Here is an 18453-nt window from a genome sequence, read left to right as displayed (position 1 = left end):
CCCTCCATCATGATGTGGGTGGGCCTTATCTGATCAGTTGAAAGCCTCCATTTTAAAAAAATAAATAAAAAATAAAAATTTTTCCTGGAAGAAGAGGAAAAACTGCTAGTACTACATTTGGACTCAAACTGCGACTCTTCCCCGGGTCTCTAGCCTGCCAGCCCATTCTGCAGATTCTGGACTTGCCAAGCCTCTGTAACAGCGTGAGCCAATTCCTTAAAATAAATCTATTACATATAACCTACTGGTTCTGTGTCTCTGGAGAGCCCTGACTAATATAGATGGTCTGATCCTGAAAGTGCACCTTGGTATTCTTAAATTAAAGTAGGTAAAGATTTCTATTTGGGGTACTTACTACATTACATTTTCTGATAAAATATCACTTAGAACATGAGGATTTTGGTCTGTTTTTCATTGGGTATTGAGGAGAACATTAGAAATTTTCAATAATTGCAAACATTTGTGAATGAATGTTGAACGGAAAGCTTACAGTTAGTCTAACCGTGATGACATTTTTCCCTCTGGCAGGTATAAAGAGTGTAGGAGCCATTAACTTAATCCTCTAAAAAGAATGTGTATGGTTTGCTTGCTGGGTTATGGTGATATTTAAGTCAAAAGTTTGTTAAAAAATTGACTTTTGAAAATTCCCCTTTTTCGTGTCTCGATAGCATTTTACTCCCACACATTCCTTTTTGCTCATTGCTGCTCAGGAGAGGGAAAAAAGCACCCGACCCCTCCCTTTGCAGAAGATGTACTGGAAAGACCAAGTTACATGTCATTGAACAGAATTCGGTAAAATTCCAACTGGAGTCACAAGACAGGCTGGGAAGCAGGGCTTTTCACTGGGCACCTTGAGCCTTCAAATGAAATTGGGGTTCAGTTACTAAGAATAAAAAGGGACAGCAATGTCGGGGCAGGTAATGAACAACCTTTGGCACAGGTGCCTATTTTTATTAATTTATTTTTATTTTATTAATTTATTTTATTAAAAGCTCAATCTGGGGGCTCCTGAGTGACTCAGTCATTTAATTGTCTGACTCTTGATTTCATCTCAGGTCATGATCTCAGGGTTCTGAGATTGAGCCCCACATGGGGCTTCACACTGAGCAGAGAATCTGCTTGGGATTCTCTCTCCCTCTCCATCTGCCCATTCTCTCTCTCCCTCTCTTAAAAAAATTAAAAAAAAAATTAAAATCTTAAAAGCTCGGTCTGTGGAAGAACATTTTGCCTAGTTATTTTCAGTACTACTATCTTAAAGCCAGCAGACAGGAATCATCATTTTAGGGGGGAGCCCCCCCTCCCGCCCACACTTGTTCTTACTGGGAAATGTTAGAACTGTCAGGGGCCCGAGACATCACCTGGCAAAGCTTCTTCATTTTGCAGTGCATCTTGGTATTCTTAAATGACAGTAGATAACATTTTCTATTTGGGGTACTTGCTGCATTTTGCAGCAAGAGACAGCAAAAGCCCAGCGTGACAGTGGCCTGGGAAGGCTTCCTGGATGGGGCAGGGGGCCGTCTCAGGCTGTGTCTACGCAAACTCTAATCCCTGTCATTGAGAGTTTAATTCAAGTCAGAAAGTGGTCCGGCCCTTTGGTGCTGCATGGTTTTCTCCCCCAGGAAACCTAACTACAAATACCTGCCCTTTGGGAATCGCAAGCCTGGTAAAAGGCTGCAGATTCACACTATCTATCTATCTATCTATCTATCTATCTATCTATCTATCTATCTATCTATCTATCAGGGCAAGGATCGTTCCCATTCTCAAAAGGCTGCAGATTCACACTATTTATTTATTTATTTAGCAGGGCAAGGATCGTTCCCATTCTCAGCATCATGAAATAATAACAGCTGGTATCTATTGAGAATTAGTCTGTGAGCTCCATGGAAGCAGGGACCAGGTTTGATTGTACGCCTCACTGTGTCCGTGGTGCCTCCACAGTCCTCGATTCCGAATGTAGAATACAACAGATAGACACCTGCCGGGTGAGCGGAGGTCGTGCTTCCAGGGTGGCAGACCCTGCCCTAAGCGCTTTGTGTGGAGCGTCTCATTGCATCCCGATCCCCATCCGCTGGGCAAAGCAATACTTGAAACTAAACTTTGCAAATGTGCCCGAGGACACAAACATAGTAAGTGCCAGTGCCCACACTAGTCTGCCTGACTCCAGCTGGAATTACGAGGGAAGCTGGAGGATTTGGGGTTGCCCTCGATTATCACGTGAAGTGTGTAAAACTGTTAGATTAAATGCGGGGGCCTTTAAAGGACTGATCTGTTGACCAGCACTAAAGATAAGTTACTTAACCTTATAAAAAATGGAAGAGTACAACAGGAAAAGGCCGACCAGTTGGATTAGCCAAAGATAATTTGGGTATATTCTGGAGGGTGGGGTGAGGTGGAGAATAGTTACTCAATAAGTGTCTACTCTATGTTGTTGGAAACGTCGAGAGACTTTCTTCTGAGCCATACATTCAATTTGAAAATGCCACCCCATGGTGTCATCACATCTAGATCACAGGTGAGAGGCACTGAGATCTTATTCCCAGGATCCATTTCCATGCTGCTGTTTTAAAAAGGGCTTGGGGAATTTGTGCAGGAGGAGGGCCAAGAGCTCCAGGAGCTGTCTCTCTGAGGTCTCCATGTCTCGGGTACTGCTTCTCCCCCTCACTGGGAAGAGAGTTTCTGTATTTTTGTGTATGAGGTTTTTTGTTTTCCTTTCTGTTTTGCTGGAGGTGTTTCTAGTGCCAGAAACCTGTGTTTGGTGAATATAGGATCCTGTTTCTCAGACCTGTACAGAGAGACTCGAGCCATTGTGTCTGGAGCAGAATCCCTCAAGTGGACCTGGGGGACTGACATGGTCTAGGGGTCAGGTCTTTGTGTGGTGGATTGTGGTGGATGTGGGTTGGTGGCCACATGGCTGCATGCCTTCCAAGGTTTTGTTTTTTTCTCTCCCTCTCTATTTCTAGAGCCTCATTGTGCTTAGCCGTGGGTGCACAGTGGAGTCATCAGAAGAGGCCTAAGCTACTGATGCCCAGATTCCCCCTCAAAAGATCGGATTTAGTTGGCTTAGGGAGGGGTCTGACATGGGTACTTTATTTTAGAAGCATCCAGGTGATTCTGAATGTGTGGTCAGAGCTGAGAGTCATTCTTATGGCTCCCAAGACGCCTGCCCTGGCAACCTCTTGGTTTTCTTTGCCTTTTCCTGCTTTCTGTGTTCTGACCCATCTAGCACAGGGGTGCTGATGATATTGGAGGCATTTCCAAGACTATCAAAGACTGCATTTGATTGGGGTTGGGAAGGGTTGGGGGAGAACGCTTTCTACGAAAAGCCCAGAGTGAGGTGTAGGTAACAAGGGACTATTTTTCTTCTTAATTAGAAATTAATGAATGAACCTAAGGAAAGAAAAAATAAAAGCCAAACAAGTGTGAACTAGAAGAATTTTATAGTTTTTCTGTAACCAGTAAATCTGAGTGCAGATTACCTCGTAACAAATGGAAAAATGAGGCCCAATGAATGCTTTCCTAACAAAAGACGTTCATAAAACTGACTCAAGAGGAACTGAAAACAAGAGAATGACCAATTATCACGAAGGAAATGGAACCATTTGCCACGAAACATCAGGTGCAAACCGTTTCCCGTTGGATAGTTTTAAATTATTGAGTCTCTGATGGTTCTTAGGCTTGTTTAAAGTGTTCTAGAGCAGACAAAACTAAAGAAGTAAAGCTTCTGAATTATCTTTAGGAAACAAGCACAACTTTGGCATAAAATAAGGGGTGAAAGTAGCCCTTAAAAACAGCTATGAATCTAATCATCCGTAAGAACATTGATAAGAAAATTCCATCTCAAGTGTAAGCAAATAGAATCCAGCAGACAGCACCGTGGCCAAGTGAGGCTCGTTTTAACAAATCAAAGGTGGATCAAGAGGGGAAATCTGCTAACGTAACTCTCTCTTTCGGTGGGTAAAGGAGGTGGGGGGAAGGATGTTGATTCTAATAGAAATGGCCAGGGCACTTGACATGACTTCATGATGTTCGGGATACATAAAACAGTAAAATGGTAATAGATACTATTAGGGAAATTTCCACGAGTTACTTTCACTATGCTTGGTGCTAAAATGCTAGAACCAGCTTCTAAAGTTAGCAGTGGATGGGACGCCCACAGCAGCAACCACTCTGATCTAGCAGATGTAACAAGAAGTTTAGAGCATTTACTGTGTTCCCTTGGCAAGTCATCTCATCCTCCCCAAACCCTGCAGGGCAGATGCTATTATTCCTGTTTTCCTGATGAGACAAATAGACACACAGAGAAGTAACTTGCCCAAAGTCACCCCATCGGGAAGTGACTGAGCTAGAAGTCACATCTATGCCCTTCCAGGAAGGAAGTCCTCCACAACAGGTGACTCTGTGCATACCTGGAGATTGGAAGATAATTTTGTAAAGATGGCATTCCCGTCAAGTATGTTTGTGAATTAAGCTACAGTCCAATGATAATTCCAATAAGGTTTGCTCAACTTGAGAGAAGGATTCTAAAGTTCCTCTGGAGGAATAGGTATTCAAGGATAGCAATAAAAAAACAAAACAAAACCCCACTCCATAAAGAAGTAATAACGAGAAAGGAGTTAAAGTAATAATGCTGTGAGCATGGTAATGATGGCCCCAGATGCAAGTGAATGGAGGATGTGGAGCAGGTGCCAGGAAACTGGGGCCAGCAGGCCAGATACGGCCATGCCCACCCCGGCTCAGTGGCAGAGACCACTAGTTACCACAGAGACCACAGGGCCAGGACAGCCAAAAGTATTTACAGTCTGTTCCTTTACAGAAAAGGTTTACCCCCCTCCGCCTTGGTGCCGAATGAAGTCCACACCCCAGTGTCTGTGGAAGGCATTTCCAAATCAGTGGGACTAATTGATCATGGCAGTTGTCTTATTCTGGTGCAGCCCCCCTCCCCACTACACACATATGAAGTGTAAATAGTAATAATTGGACTGAATGAAAGAAAAGTAACCTTTTTCTTGATGTGAGAAGAGATACTCTCCTGCATCCAGAAATTCAGACAACCTCTCTAAAGGGCAGAGCCAACCCCTGACTTAGCAATCAGAGGCACCAGAGGTGGCTCAGTGGGTGAGCGTCGGCCTTCGGCTCAGGGCGTGATCCCTGGTCCTGGGATCCAGTCCTGCATTGGGCTCCCTGCAGGGAGCCTGCTTCTCCCTCTGCCTGTGCCTCTGCCTCTCTCTCTGTGTCTCTCACAAATAAATTTTTAAAAAAGATTTTATTTATTTATTCGTGAGAGACACACAGAGAGAGGCAGAGACACAGGCAGAGGGAGAAGCAGGCTCCCTGCAGGAAGCCCGACGTGGGACTCGATCCCGGGACTCCAGGATCAGGCCCTGGGCTGAAGGTGGCACTAAACCGCTGAGCCTGCGGGCTGCCCAATTTAAGAAAAATTTGAAAAAAGAAGTATCAGCCGAGGATGGAGATAATCTCACAAAGTTACCAGGAGGCATATTAAAGCCTCAAGGTATTGCTACCAAGGTATTGCTCGTAATTGTAAAATATTGCAAACAATCCAAATGCCCATCAGACCGGGACTGAGGAAACAGACGGTGGTACGTTTAGACCATGAAATGCCATAGCGCCTTTCAAAAAGAGGGGTCTTGCTCAGGGACAGAGTCACGTGGAGATTAAGTCCACAGGCTTTGACACCAGAGTGCGGGGCTCCGAACCCCGACATTTAGCATTTTTAGCAGCGGCGCGATCTTGGAGGATCGTCAGTTTGCCATTTGGGAAACAGCTAATAATGGCAAAGCAGGCGTGACACATAATAACCTTCGTGGCTGGGGTTTTATGAGAATTAAATGAGTTCATACGAGGCCTCCTTTTCCGCTCTCTGAATATTAGACGTTATGTTTGTTGCTCAAGATCAATGGCCATGACGTGACATTTTTAAGTGGTAAATTAAGGTTTTGAAAGATCAAGTACGTAACGATCTATTTTATATAGAAAGCAGCGTGAGTGTGAGCACGCACACATGTAAAAGTTAGAAGCAACCGTAGAATTTTCCATTGTGTTCAAGATATTGACAAAAGTCCCCTTTCAACGAGATTTCAGTGATTTTTGTGTTACTTGCTCGGTCTTATTGGTGTGTGCATATGAGTGTATGTTTACAATGTACCAATGTACCACATAGCTTTTTTTTTTTTTAAGATTTTATTTATTTATTCATGAGAGACACAGAGCGAGAGAGGCAGAGACACAGGCAGAGACAGAAGCAGGCTCCACGCAGGGAGCCCGACGTGGGACTCGATCCCAGGACCCCAGGATCAAGCCCTGCTGAGCCACCCAGGCAACCCCACATAGCAGTTTTAAAAGAGCTATTTAAAACACCCAAAGAGCTAGGGTTTAGACTCCCTCCTTTTATTATTTTGACTAAAATAAGACACAGCCCACTCCTGGCAGATGGGGCGCCAAGGTCCCCGAAGAGAAGCTGGGAGTGTCAGCCCCGCTTGGAGACACGCTGGACCGTGGCAGGGAGCTGGGGTCTCCTAGCAGGAGCCTGGCACCAGCTCACATCACCATGGCAACCACAATGGAAAGTTGGAAAAGTACTTTGGAGGGGACAAAGCACCTTTCTTTATCATTAGGGGCATAAAAATAAGAAGCTTATAATTTTTATATTTTTGACAGCAAACTTTCCTCCATCACCAAAGGCCCAGGGCAAGAACGCCAGTCCCTTGACACAGGCTCAGATGACTGGTGAATGATGAGGCAGGTGAGCTCCTTGGACAAACAGTCCTCTTTGGCAGGTTTTTCCTGTTCCTTTTTTTTTTTTTAATAAATAATTTTTTTAATTTTAAAAAAGGTTTTATTTATTCACGAGAGACACACACAGAGAGAAGCTGAGACACAGGCAGAGGGAGAAGCAGGCTCCCTGCAAGAGCCCGAAGTGGGACTCGATCCTGCGACTCTGGCATCATGCCCTGAGCCAAAGGTGCTCAACCACCGAGTCACCCAGGCGTCTCAGGTTTTTCCTGTTCTGATGACCTGTGGACTCTGGAGATGATTGTTTAATATGCATGTTGGAAACAAGGCTTCTAAATGAATGGTGCTCTCTTTGAGATAGAATTAGCCAATCTTTGAGCTACTTAGCAGGGGCATGGGTGGGAGGGGACCCCCCATTTCTGCAGCTCTGACCCCATGATGGTTCTGCTGCAGCTCGGCCCCTCCGCTGGCAGGTATCCCTTCGTGTCTTTATTGTAGGGAAGTTATAATCACAGGAAATGAGTTTGAGTCTCAAAGCTGCCTTTCTTGAACTTCCATTAACTGATCTGAATTCTAGGTCAGCCTTAACTCCCCGGAAGTCTAATTCTTGTTCTGCTTCAAAGCTCCTCAAGGAGACGGAGGTCACTGTCATGGACTGCTTTGGAAGGGGCTATTTATTGTCTCTGGTTAGGTACTTGAGAAGCTTTTAGGTTCCAGGGATGTGAAGATAGAGCAACCGCACGTCTCTTTACAGTCTTGTTTGAGAAGCTGATGAAGGCTCTCCACGTTGCCCCCAACACGTTCCTTTTGATGTAGCTTTGCTTCAAAAATCAGGACAAATGTTACACCTTTGAGAAGGTTCTCCAGTTCTCTGGGGGAGTTGCCTGCCCCTGCCGCGGCTCCTTTCCCCAGGGGAGAGGTCTTGCTTTCAGATCTGTCTCCTCTGTTGGACAGACAGCCACTCGAGGCCGCCTCTGGCTCCCAAGTGCTTGTCCTACATCCTACTCTGGGATGAGCTTGCCATATGGTGGGTACTGAGGACAGGGAGACAAAGCCCCTATAGCAGGTTCCCTTCTAGAACAGCCCAAGGCGGCAGTCCCCTCTTGCTCTCTTAGTTGTCAGAGAGCATGTGGTTCAGCTGCTGGCAGATGAGTTTCCTCTTCCACCAACTGAGGTGCCCCAGAGTTTTGAGAGCTCCGGCCAGGGGACACGAGGGCCCTCCCTTGGGCTTCACTCCTCCTTCCAGCGAGACAGCTTTGTTGAATTTGCATGTTCTCACCCACTTTGGTCTTGACCGGCTCATGTGTTACAGGCTGGGGTTGGGTGTGGAGTGGATCAGCTTTCCCTAGAGGTGCCAGCAGAGACCCAGAGATGCTAAGGCCCCATGTGCCAAAGTCAGAGAACTGCGAGCAGTTGGGACCCAGTCCCTCCCCACAGAGCTTCCTGAGAACTGGCTCCATCCTGATGGAGGAAGGCTGAGGCGAGGGACTCTTGGTGTGTGTGTGTGTGTGTGTGTGTGTGTATGTGTGTGTGTGTGTATGTGTGTGTGTGTGTGAAGAGAGACTATTCCTTTTCCTCTCTTCTTCACATTAAGGGATGGGAGGCTCCCACAGCTGCGGAGAGTGTGACCCATCCCTCTTCCCCGTAGCCTGGGAGCTGACGGGCACTGTGTTTGCTCTGCCCAAGTCCTGGTGCTGTTGGAGGGTGGAGACAAGGCTGAAGGAAGAAGATAGGGCCCAGATGCAGCCGGGGTAAAGCTGCCTGTACTTCTCCCACGGGGGTGGGAAGGATGTACACACATGCCACAGTTGTGGAGCATGCCCCAGAAGGGGTGGCTGCTGCCTCATAGGTCTCCCTGCAAGAGGGTTGCCTCCTGGAAGGAAGCCCTTGCGGTCTCCTCTGGGGTGCTAAGGGAGGTGAGTGCAGGATCCACCCAGCAGGACTTCCCATAAGAAGTGACCCTGAAGACTCCTCTCCCGCACGAGAATCCACAAATGCATTCCTGAGAGTCCATTCTGAAGCCTTCTCCCCCCATGAAGGAAACGGATATCTTACACAGGTATCAGTTACACAGAGAAAACAGAAGCAGCCAAGAGACAGGAGCTGGCACTTGGTCATAGGCGGCTGGTGGACACCTGGGCCTCCTCTCCGTCTTCCTGCCCTGACACCACAGCAGAAGGAGGTGGAGCAAGAGGCTAGAGGGAGTGTGTGCCAGCATCAGGGCCACAGGTCTGGCCTGGCCTGCAGGGAAGGCTTGGAATCAAGTCAGAGTTTGAAGAGTCAAAATGAAGAGCATGTCTTCAAAAACAGGAATTACATTGTTCTAATAATCGCAAGTGATCACCAAGTGAGGGCACTGGGCTGCGATATTACTGAGAGCCTCTCCTCTCCAGCAGGGAGGGTGCAGAGCAGATCCTCTGGGCAGGGCAGGTGCTGACCAGATCGAGTGTACCCCACGTTTATACCACCCATGAGTGAGACTGCTGGAGACTCCATCGGTTTCTCAGGGTATGCTGCTTGCAAACAGCCGGTGTTTACTGGACCACCATGAGGCTGCCAGGAGGCTGGGTCACCTTCCCATTTTTAGAAAGTCACCAAGAAGTCACCTGGTCTGGTGAACGGGGTTGTGAAGAGACAGCTCTCTCCTTACGGCAGGTGTGTGGTGCAGCGATTGTGTGGAGCAGGCCTGAGGGGTTGCAAAGAGGGGGGTCCATTTCCTGACCAAAGGAAGGATATTCTTAGGACTGCAAGATCGAGTTGCCCAGCCCGCCATCTGTGACTGAATGAGGCAAGTCTCTTAGACCAGAAAATCATAGCAGATTGGATCAATTTAGGAGTGTGGGAAGTTGGAAAACCCATTCTTCCTTCCTTCCTTCCTTCCTTCCTTCCTTCCTTCCTTCCTTCCTTCCTTCCTTCCTCCTTCCTTCCTTCCTTCTTCTTCCTTCCTTCCTTCTTCCTTCCTTCCTTCCTTCCTTCCTTCCTTCCTTCCTTCCTTCCTTCCTTCCTTCCTTCCTCCTTCCTTCCTTCCTTCCTCCTTCCTTCCTTCCTTCCTTCCTTCCTTCCTTCCTTCCTTCCTTCCTTCCTTCCTTCCTTCTTCTCTCTTTCTCACTCTGTCTCTCTCTCTTTCCCTCCCTTTCTATTTTCCTCCCTGTGTCTCCTTTGTAAAATTTATAGCAAATGCACAAATGTCCATTTAATTTCTGTTTATTGTCTGCCTTCCCGCTAGTCCCTAGGATTCGGAGACCACAGCAGGTCTGTTATGCTCAGCATTCTGTTTCCATCACCAGCCCAATGATGGGCACGTGGCAGGCACTCAATCAATATTTACTAAATGAATGAGTACATGAACATTCATCGGTGGTCATTAAAATAATGTTCTTTAAATGGATGGTTTTATTGTAAGCTAAATGTCCTGGTCTTCCTAGGCTGTGATCCAACCTAAGATCACGGTTCGCTTCTAAGTATCCGCATCGTCATGTTCTGCACTGTCTTGACCACGGGAGTCCCCTCCCCAGTGGGACTCTGGGAGTTGTCGGAGGCGCTGCTACCTGTGCTCAGGACAACGGGGCCAGCATTCTCTGTTAATCCCCAGCCTCTGGGATGTGCTCATTCTCCTGCCCCAGCTTCTGGTGACCCTTCCCAGTGGGCATGGCTCCCTGTGTTGCTGTCCCTCTCCAGCACCTCCATTCTGGCCTCAAGGGAGCATGGACTGCTCTCTCCTCTCTGCCTTTCCGTGTTTGCCTGGGCCTAGCTCTGCCTCTAATTCCCAGGAGCACATGAGAGACCCCCACCCCCAAACCACAGAGAATAGCTTAAAACCACCACTAGAGTCAGTATTCACAAACTGCCTAGCCCGGCCCTGTCTTCAGATGGCTCCTCCCAGGGAGCATTCCCCACCTTACCTCCTGGTGGCCAGTCTCCAGGCAGCAGGGGCAGCACTGGTCCGGCCCCAAGCATCCCCCTTCCTCAGGGTCCAGGGCAAGCTTCCTTGGCATCTAAAGAGAAAAGGGATCGTGTGGTTGTTTGCCTTCCATCTAACATCTAACATCTCCACTGAAAGACACACTCTGTTTGCCTTATTAAGCGCAGCAGTCTCGAACATCAACGTTTACTTTACTCCACTGTACACATGTTTTTTTCTGGGGCAACAGGTGGGATCCCGCTAATACATATTTCTCTAAACCAAAACGTAGTTTTTTTTTTTTAAAGATTTTATTTATTTATTCATGAGAGACACACAGTGAGAGGCAGAGACACAGGCAGAGGGAGAAGCAGGCTCCCTGAGGGAAGCGTGATGTGGGACTCAATCCCAGAACCCTGGAGTCACCACCTGAACTGAAGGAGACGCTCAACCTCTGAGCCACCCGGGTGCCCCAACATATAGTCTGTCTTGAAAGTAAATTGAAGACTCCTCTCTTAGGAGGCAGATACATTTTGCAGCATCCAAACATTTTGGATCTCTTTGCAGTGAAGTCTACCCCGATTATCTTATTATTACAATTATTGTTTTTTGCAGGACCACACTCATTTGTCTGTCCCATTCTAATCCTTCGTTGGAACCCCAGGCACTACTTTGCACTTACATCTGTTTATTATTTATCCAAAAAAATTGATTGAACATTTACAAAATCCCTGTTTCCATGCTGTAGAGCAGGGATCAGCACATTTTTTCCTGTAAATGGTCAGATAATAAATATTTCAGGCTTTGTGGGCCAGTTTAGCACTAAAGCAGCCGTAGACAAGATAATAAATGAACAGATATGGCTCCCTCCGATAGAAGTTTATTTACAAAACAGGTGGCTGGTCTGGGTGCTTGTAGTTTGCCGACTCCTATTCTAAGCAATAAAACAGATATATAATATGGCAGGTATGACTAAGTGCTAAAAATAAAAACAAGACATGGTGAACAGCAGAGGACAGACCGTGCAGGAATTTATGCCGAGTGAGATTGGAAATCCTCAGAAGATTTGAACAGAGAAATGGTCAGATCTGACTCCAAGCTCCAGCAGAGCAAAGAGCAGAAAGAGTAGACATGTGGGGACCGGCTGGGTGGTATTGCAATGGTCCAGATGCAAAGGGATGGTGGATGGTACCAGGATAGGAGTGATGAGGTGGTCAGAAGTGGTTGCATTCTGGATAGATGTAGATCTGAGAAAAAGGAAGGTCAAGGGTGACACCAAGACTTTATTTAGTCTGAGTAGTTGAAAGAATGGCTTTTCCATCAGCTGAGCTGGGTAAGAGAGAAGGAGGGGCAGGTATAGGGCAGAAGGTGGAGAGTCTCATCTGGGACCTGTTATATTTGAAGTGCCTGTCTGACATCCAAGTGAAGTTGTTGGGTAGGTGATTGGATATATGTGTCTGGGATGGGGGTGGGGAGCTGGGGTCACAAAATTTTTTTTTAAGATTTTATTTATTTATTCATGACGAGAGAGAGAGAGAGAGAGAGAGAGAGAGAGAGAGAGGCAGAGACACAGGTAGAGGGAGAAGCAGGTTCCAAGCAGGGAGCCTGACATGGGGCTCGATCCCGGGTCTCCAGGATCACACCCCGGGCTGAAGGCGGCGCCAAACCGCTGGGCCATCGGGGCTGCCCTGGGGTCACAGATTTGAGAGTCACCAGCGTGTGGGTGGTCCTTGTGGAATCAGCGAGAAAATGAGAATTGTTGTAGAAAGCAGGTCCCGGGATTGAGCCCTATAGTGTCCTGGTGCTTGGAGGTCAGGGAGAGGAGAGAGCAGCCCGGGAGAAAGTAGGAGTGCGCAGTGTGGCCGGAGAGAGGCAGGGAGAGTGGGTTCAGGCTGAGAGCACGATGGGCCAGGGAGATGCTACTGGTGGGGAGACAGGGGTGTGGGCTGAGAGCTGAGAGCCCGAGGTTAGATGCTGGGGCTCAGCAGGAGAGCCCTTCTCCAACCATGCTTTGCATCTCCCTTGGTGGATCCCTGCTGGGGGAGGACGGAGGACTCCATGGCCATCACCATTTCTTGGTCCCTTTATTGCCAGACAAGTTGCATTTTCTTTGTGACTTGGCAACTTGGCAGGCAAATGGCACCTCCCAAATTGCCCATAATCCTTGGCTAAGCTGCTCTCATTGTACTGGAAAAAGAAGCCAGCCAAGTCAGAGAATGATTTCTGGAATGAAGAGGAAAAAATTTTGACCAAAGTACAGGACATCATATTGGCTCTCGCCCCCATCCTCGTGCCCCAGGGTGGGATGGAACCTCCTTGCCAAATTAGCGTTATCCTCTCAACAGGGTGAGAATGCAGCCACCCCAGAAGGGTGTGGGCAGCATTCTGCTTTTCCCGTGAAGGCAACAGCACCAGGAATGATCTTCCATGTGTGGGCCAGAGCGTGGGTTGAAGGGTAAATACAGGGTAGAAAGAGGATGGGCAGAGAGGTGAGAGAATGTTCTGGGAGTCTGAGGAGACTAGCAGAAGGAGAAAGACCAATGCAGAACTGGTGGCCATGGAGTGGGCTTTTTGTGATGCATCATCTAGAGTGTCTTTGACCCAGATCTGGCCCCATGTTTGAGGTCATGGATTCAGGAGATTGGTCCTTTCCTTCCTCTCTCCTTTTTTTGTCACAGCAAAGATGACATCTGGCACTCTAGGATCACATCTGCTCATGCCTTTGTTCTTTTTTTTTTTTTTTTTTTCTATTCTGTTCAATTTGGGTGTTTGGCATGATGGACGGAGGTTTGAAAGCCACACTCCAGCTGTCCTCTCCATGCCCACTCCTACTGAATTATCTTGAAATCCCTCCTGCTTGGCATGGCTTTCCATGGTCCCTGCTAAGCAGAGTCTTGGGCAAAGCCTCTGTTTTGACATGGACTCATGCACTTGGCACCTCCCCCCAACAATCTTGTTGGATTATTGAACATCTGTCTTCTAGGCTTCTGATCTTGTGGTTGATGGATGACCAGCTGTCCCTGAATAGAGCTGAGAGCCATGGAACCAATGGGGCCTCTGCATGGTTTGGACCCCAAGCCAAGAGATATACAGGTCTGCCCTCTGTTTAACATGTCTCTGGCCAGGCACGTCCTTTAGATTAGTGGGCTATCCATGACAATGGGGCTATTTTGAAGTGACTTAATGTTTCTTTTTGTTACCAGGCTTTATCAAATCCAGAATGCAACCTTTGCTTATTGTCCTGGCTACCCAGGTAGCTAGTCAAGAAAAATGCAAGCAGAGGAGAAGGAAGTGAACAGGGAGGTGAAAGAAGAATGCATTGTTTTGCCATCTGTTATCAGAAATATCCCCAAGAAGGGACTTATTGTATGAAAGTATCTTGACAAGGCGATAGAAGGGGAGCCCCGAGGGCCTTGAGGAGTTGAGACAACCAAAGGAACTTTGAAAGTGCTTTGCATGGGATATTAAGACTTGGGGAGAAAGAGAAGAGGGGAGAGGGGGGAAGAGGCCTGTGGAGTGTGAATGCCCCCCTTGTATCAGTCAGGGGTCCCCTAGGATTCAGACCAATAGGATATGGACATACACATAAATGCATGAGAATGTGTATATCTATCTATCATCTATCTATCATCTATCAGTTTACCTAGCTACCTACCTACCTACCTACCTATCTGTGACGGGATTTACTATAAGGAACTGGCTCATGCAATTGTGGAGGCTGAGCAGCCCCATGATCTGCTATTTGCAGGCAGAGCAGGTGCTAGAGTTCAAAGGCCCAAGATCCAGAGAGCAAATGGTATAGATTCCAGATCTGAAAGTTAAAAACCAGGAGCACCAAACACAGGGGAAGATCAGTGTCTCAGCTCAAACAGTCCAGCTGAATTAATCCAACCTTCTTCCACTTTTTATTGTATTCAGGTACTCACGATGAGCAGGTGTACCAGTCCACGGATTCAAAAACCCTCTCATAGACAGGGCCAAGAGTAATATTTAACTAGAAATATGAACATCTCCTGGCCAATGAGGTTGCCATACAAGATTAATCATCCCAGTGCCCCTGTTGGTAAGGAACTCCAGGGATTTTCTGCATAGATTTACTTTGAAGGGGCTGCATTTTAGGAATGCCGGCCTCCCAGTGTGCTGAAATCCGTGGTCAAGTGGGTTGTGCACACAAGTACATATCTTTTCTAAGTTGTGTGCCTGTGTGTGTTTGTATGTAAGCTTGTGTGTATATATGTGAGACGTAGAAAGACAGAGAGATAGAGACAGAGTCATGTGTGTAGATGGGAGGACCTGAGGCTCCAGTGATGGTTGCTGCCATTGCAGAACAGAGTTGGATGAGGTGATAATCCAGAGATTAGTGAATTTAGAAGCAAAACTCCAAAGTACCGGTGGTAGAAAGATGTGAATAGCCAGGAAACTTTTGGATGGTTGAAGTGGAATGGGGGTTCGGGCCACCCTAGTCTACAGGGCATGGAGGCTCTGGCGATGAGCCTCAGATGTGTTCTGGAGGCTCCATTAACTCTTGCTAAAACAGCAAAGCCGGAGGCTAATAGATTTGAAGTCCCACTATTGCTGCCCTCTACTCTCAACAAAGCAAAATATCTGGAGTGTGCCTCTACTTTATTCTTCCCTCTTCTTGTCATCCTGTAACCGAATCAATGTGAGCTTGCCCCTTGGTGAGTCACAAGTAGAAACTACACCAGGTGAGTTGTTGCACAAGAGAAATTTTATTTGCAGAGAAAAAAGAGAGAGATTATGGGGAGTAACTTTCATCAGAGGGTTCCTTTTGTTTAGGGTTAGGATGAATTTTTAGATAGGGAAACCTTGTCACTGTATGTAGAGGCAGGTCTAGGATCACACATATGCCTTAAGGAAACATGCCTAGACATACATTGTATGTTATGTAAATGTGGCTTCTACTCCTCCTTGGGCAGAGATTTTGGTATTACAATGAGATAAAGGTCACTGTGGGTCATTCCATGGGTCACCCAGGGTCCATCTGCACAGGTGTGTATTGGGGGTTAAGTTCAAACTGGGCTGGGTGGTCTGGTCTAGAGGGAGCTCTTTATCTGGGCAGGGCAGTCATTATTGCCTGAAGGGTATTTCGAATTTCCAGGATGGGATGCTATTCCCCAGGGGTCTTCTGCCTGAGTTAAGAGATCAGTGGAAAAGAAGAGCTTAAAACTGTGGGACAAAGGTCAGTGGGTACAAGCAGGTGGGAGTAAAGATCAGGTCCTGGGGTCTAGCTGGTGACAATCTTTCTATCTCCTTTATCAAAGGTACTTGGGCACATTTTAGCAGACATAATTGCAAAGGGTGAGGGTGTAAGTCTTCTGCAGTGGCTTGGGCTAGAGGGCCCTTCCAATAGGATTTTTATTCAGGGGCTTAAGGGAACAATTCAGGAAAGGCCACTTGGTTTGCACAGAATTTCTAGGACGCTGGCTGCATAAGACGGATGATATTTTCATGCAAGTCTCTGAATGGCCAAGTGACAAAACACAACTGTTGTTTTCCTGAAGCCTTAAATGGCTTTGCAGACATGAACTGATCTGCGATATCACAAAGTACTGTCTTTGGCGAGCATCGGCACTAAGCCCCTCCCTAGTCCTCCGGAGGGGACCGCATCATTACTCTGTGTCAGCTGCCGTGTTTGAGTCATCAAACTCTAATCAGATAAGAAATGTATTAGCAGGGGATCATAGAAATTGTATTTTCAGAGCAGGGGGTGGTGGTGGTGGGGAAGACAGTGCAAATGTTAAATCCACCGTGAAGCTGTCCCAGCTGTTTAGGATGCAGGAAAAGTCCATTTTAATAAGTATCACATAGTTTACCTGTACCTATTAAGTGTATTTCAGAGATAGGCAAAATGAAAAGCGTAATCTGCTTTTAAGCATTTTCCACTAATATAAATTCCCCGAATGAAGTGTCTGGGCATGCTTGCCCTGCTAAGTGAGGCAAAGACTTTACCAAACTTAATGTTAGTAAGACCTCTTACGTGTTTGGCTCTGTTAGGAATGAATCACGCAATGTACGTGAAAATCCTTCCACAGGGTTTGGAAGCCAAAGGGACCACCCTCTCACCTCTGTCTCTTTGTAGTTCTCTGTCCCTGGGCAACCACTTCCCTTCTCTAGGCTGCAGGTTCCTTAGGTGTAAACAAAACAAAACAAAAACTAGGTTAATTAATCCTCCGAGTGTTGTTATTCAGTTAAATTAGATAACACATACATAGAATTTAGCTCACGAATGCATACACTTAGTACTCCATAAATGATAGCTATTTTTATTATAAGCTTGTCGTATTTAACTCAAGGCTATTATTTTTGGAATCCAAAGCTCTATTTATTTAAGCCTTTAAGATGGAAATTTAAATTTTTTAAAAAAATTTGCTCTCCCTGCCTGTTAGGCTGAATTTTATTGTTATAAGAACATATTATGACAATGGAAAAGGGTACATTATAACAACAGAAATTTAGAAACTAAAAATAATTTACTCATTGTCCTCATAGCCTAACAAAACATTGCTTTTCCTATTTTTGGATTCCCTTGCCCGTTGTGTAGGCACATTTTGGCGTGATGGTAATCAGTGTTCCTGGCACTCTTCTGCAGTCTACATTTTCACAAAATGTACTGTACTAATTTTTTGTATGGTCTCCATAATTGTAATTTTGGTAGCCATGTAACTAACATTCGGTTGAGTTTGTCTCCCCGCCCCCCTTTTTTTAGTCATTTTGATAGGTGAGTAGCTTTTGTAAAAGGAGCAGAGAGATTCTAGATGTGGAGACTTGGAAGAAGTGAGTCCTTTTGCCTGGGGTGTGGGGAGGGATGAGTGGATGGTTGGGGTTGTGGCCTGCTTCTGGAGAACCAGCCCACTGGGGGTGAAGTGGGTGGGGTCCCCAGGAGAAAATGTTGCCTAGGTACGGGAGCCTGGCTCAGTCTGTATGGAGAGAGGCAGAGGGGACCCTGAGAGCGCCCATCTAGGTTGGCAGGCTCAGTTCTGCAGCCTGGGGAACCACTAGGCAAGGTCCCAAGTTCCTTCTAATGGGCAGTCCAGTGGGGAGTCATGTATGTTGGAGGCAATCTCTGTGTGAGACTATGATTTATGATGAGAAATACATATTGGTCTTTGTTTCTGTTTCTGGCCTAGAGCTCCTAAAATCCTTGGAATTTCTGAAGGAATGGGAGTGATCAAGGTCTCTTACACTATGCAAGTGAGGTGACTTTTGGAGAGCCCCTAGATCACCTAAGGAAGGGGGCTGGTTACCAGAAGAATCAAGGATTACGACTTTCAGTCCCACAACCCTGGAATGGGAGAGGGGCTGGAGGCTGAATAGTTTGCTGCTGACCCATGGTTTGATCAGTCCTGCCTGGGTAATAAAGCCTCCGTAGAATCCCAAAAGGACAGTGTTCTGAGAGCTTCAGAGTTGGCAGAACAGGGAAATAGGAGAAGGATGTGTTCCGAGAAAGAGCATGGAAGTTGAGTGCTTTCACACCCTGTACACATCGTGTATCTTTACATCTGGCTGCTGATTCACATCCTGCAACACCTTTTGTAATAAATTGATAATCTCGTGAGTGAACTGGTTTCCTGAGTTCTGTGAGCTGCTCTAGTAAGTTAAATGAACTCAAGGAAGGGGTCATGGGAACTTCTGATCTACAGCCAATTGGTCAGAGGTACAGGTGACAACCTGGATTTACAATTGGCATCTAAAGTGGGGAAAACAGTCTTGTGGGACCAATCGATCCCTTCACCTGTGGGATCTGATGCCATCTCTGGGTGGACAGCATCAGAATT

General features: G+C 46.6%; 1 long non-coding RNA gene across 1 annotated transcript; it reads right to left on the bottom strand.

Annotated features, from left to right (window-relative positions):
- Positions 1–9256: 9256 nt before the first annotated feature.
- Positions 9257–18012, bottom strand: LOC144320184 (uncharacterized). Its single transcript, XR_013385747.1, has 4 exons — positions 17861–18012; positions 16742–16803; positions 10659–10751; positions 9257–9473 (listed from the first exon to the last, which is right to left on the bottom strand). It is a non-coding gene; the product is annotated as an uncharacterized LOC144320184 (long non-coding RNA).
- Between the last annotated feature and the right edge of the window lie 441 nt (positions 18013–18453).

The sequence above is a fragment of the Canis aureus genome, chromosome 9, assembly GCF_053574225.1.
Source record: "Canis aureus isolate CA01 chromosome 9, VMU_Caureus_v.1.0, whole genome shotgun sequence".
NCBI lineage: Eukaryota > Metazoa > Chordata > Mammalia > Carnivora > Canidae > Canis > Canis aureus.
This window is presented reverse-complemented; position numbering and strand designations above follow the sequence as displayed.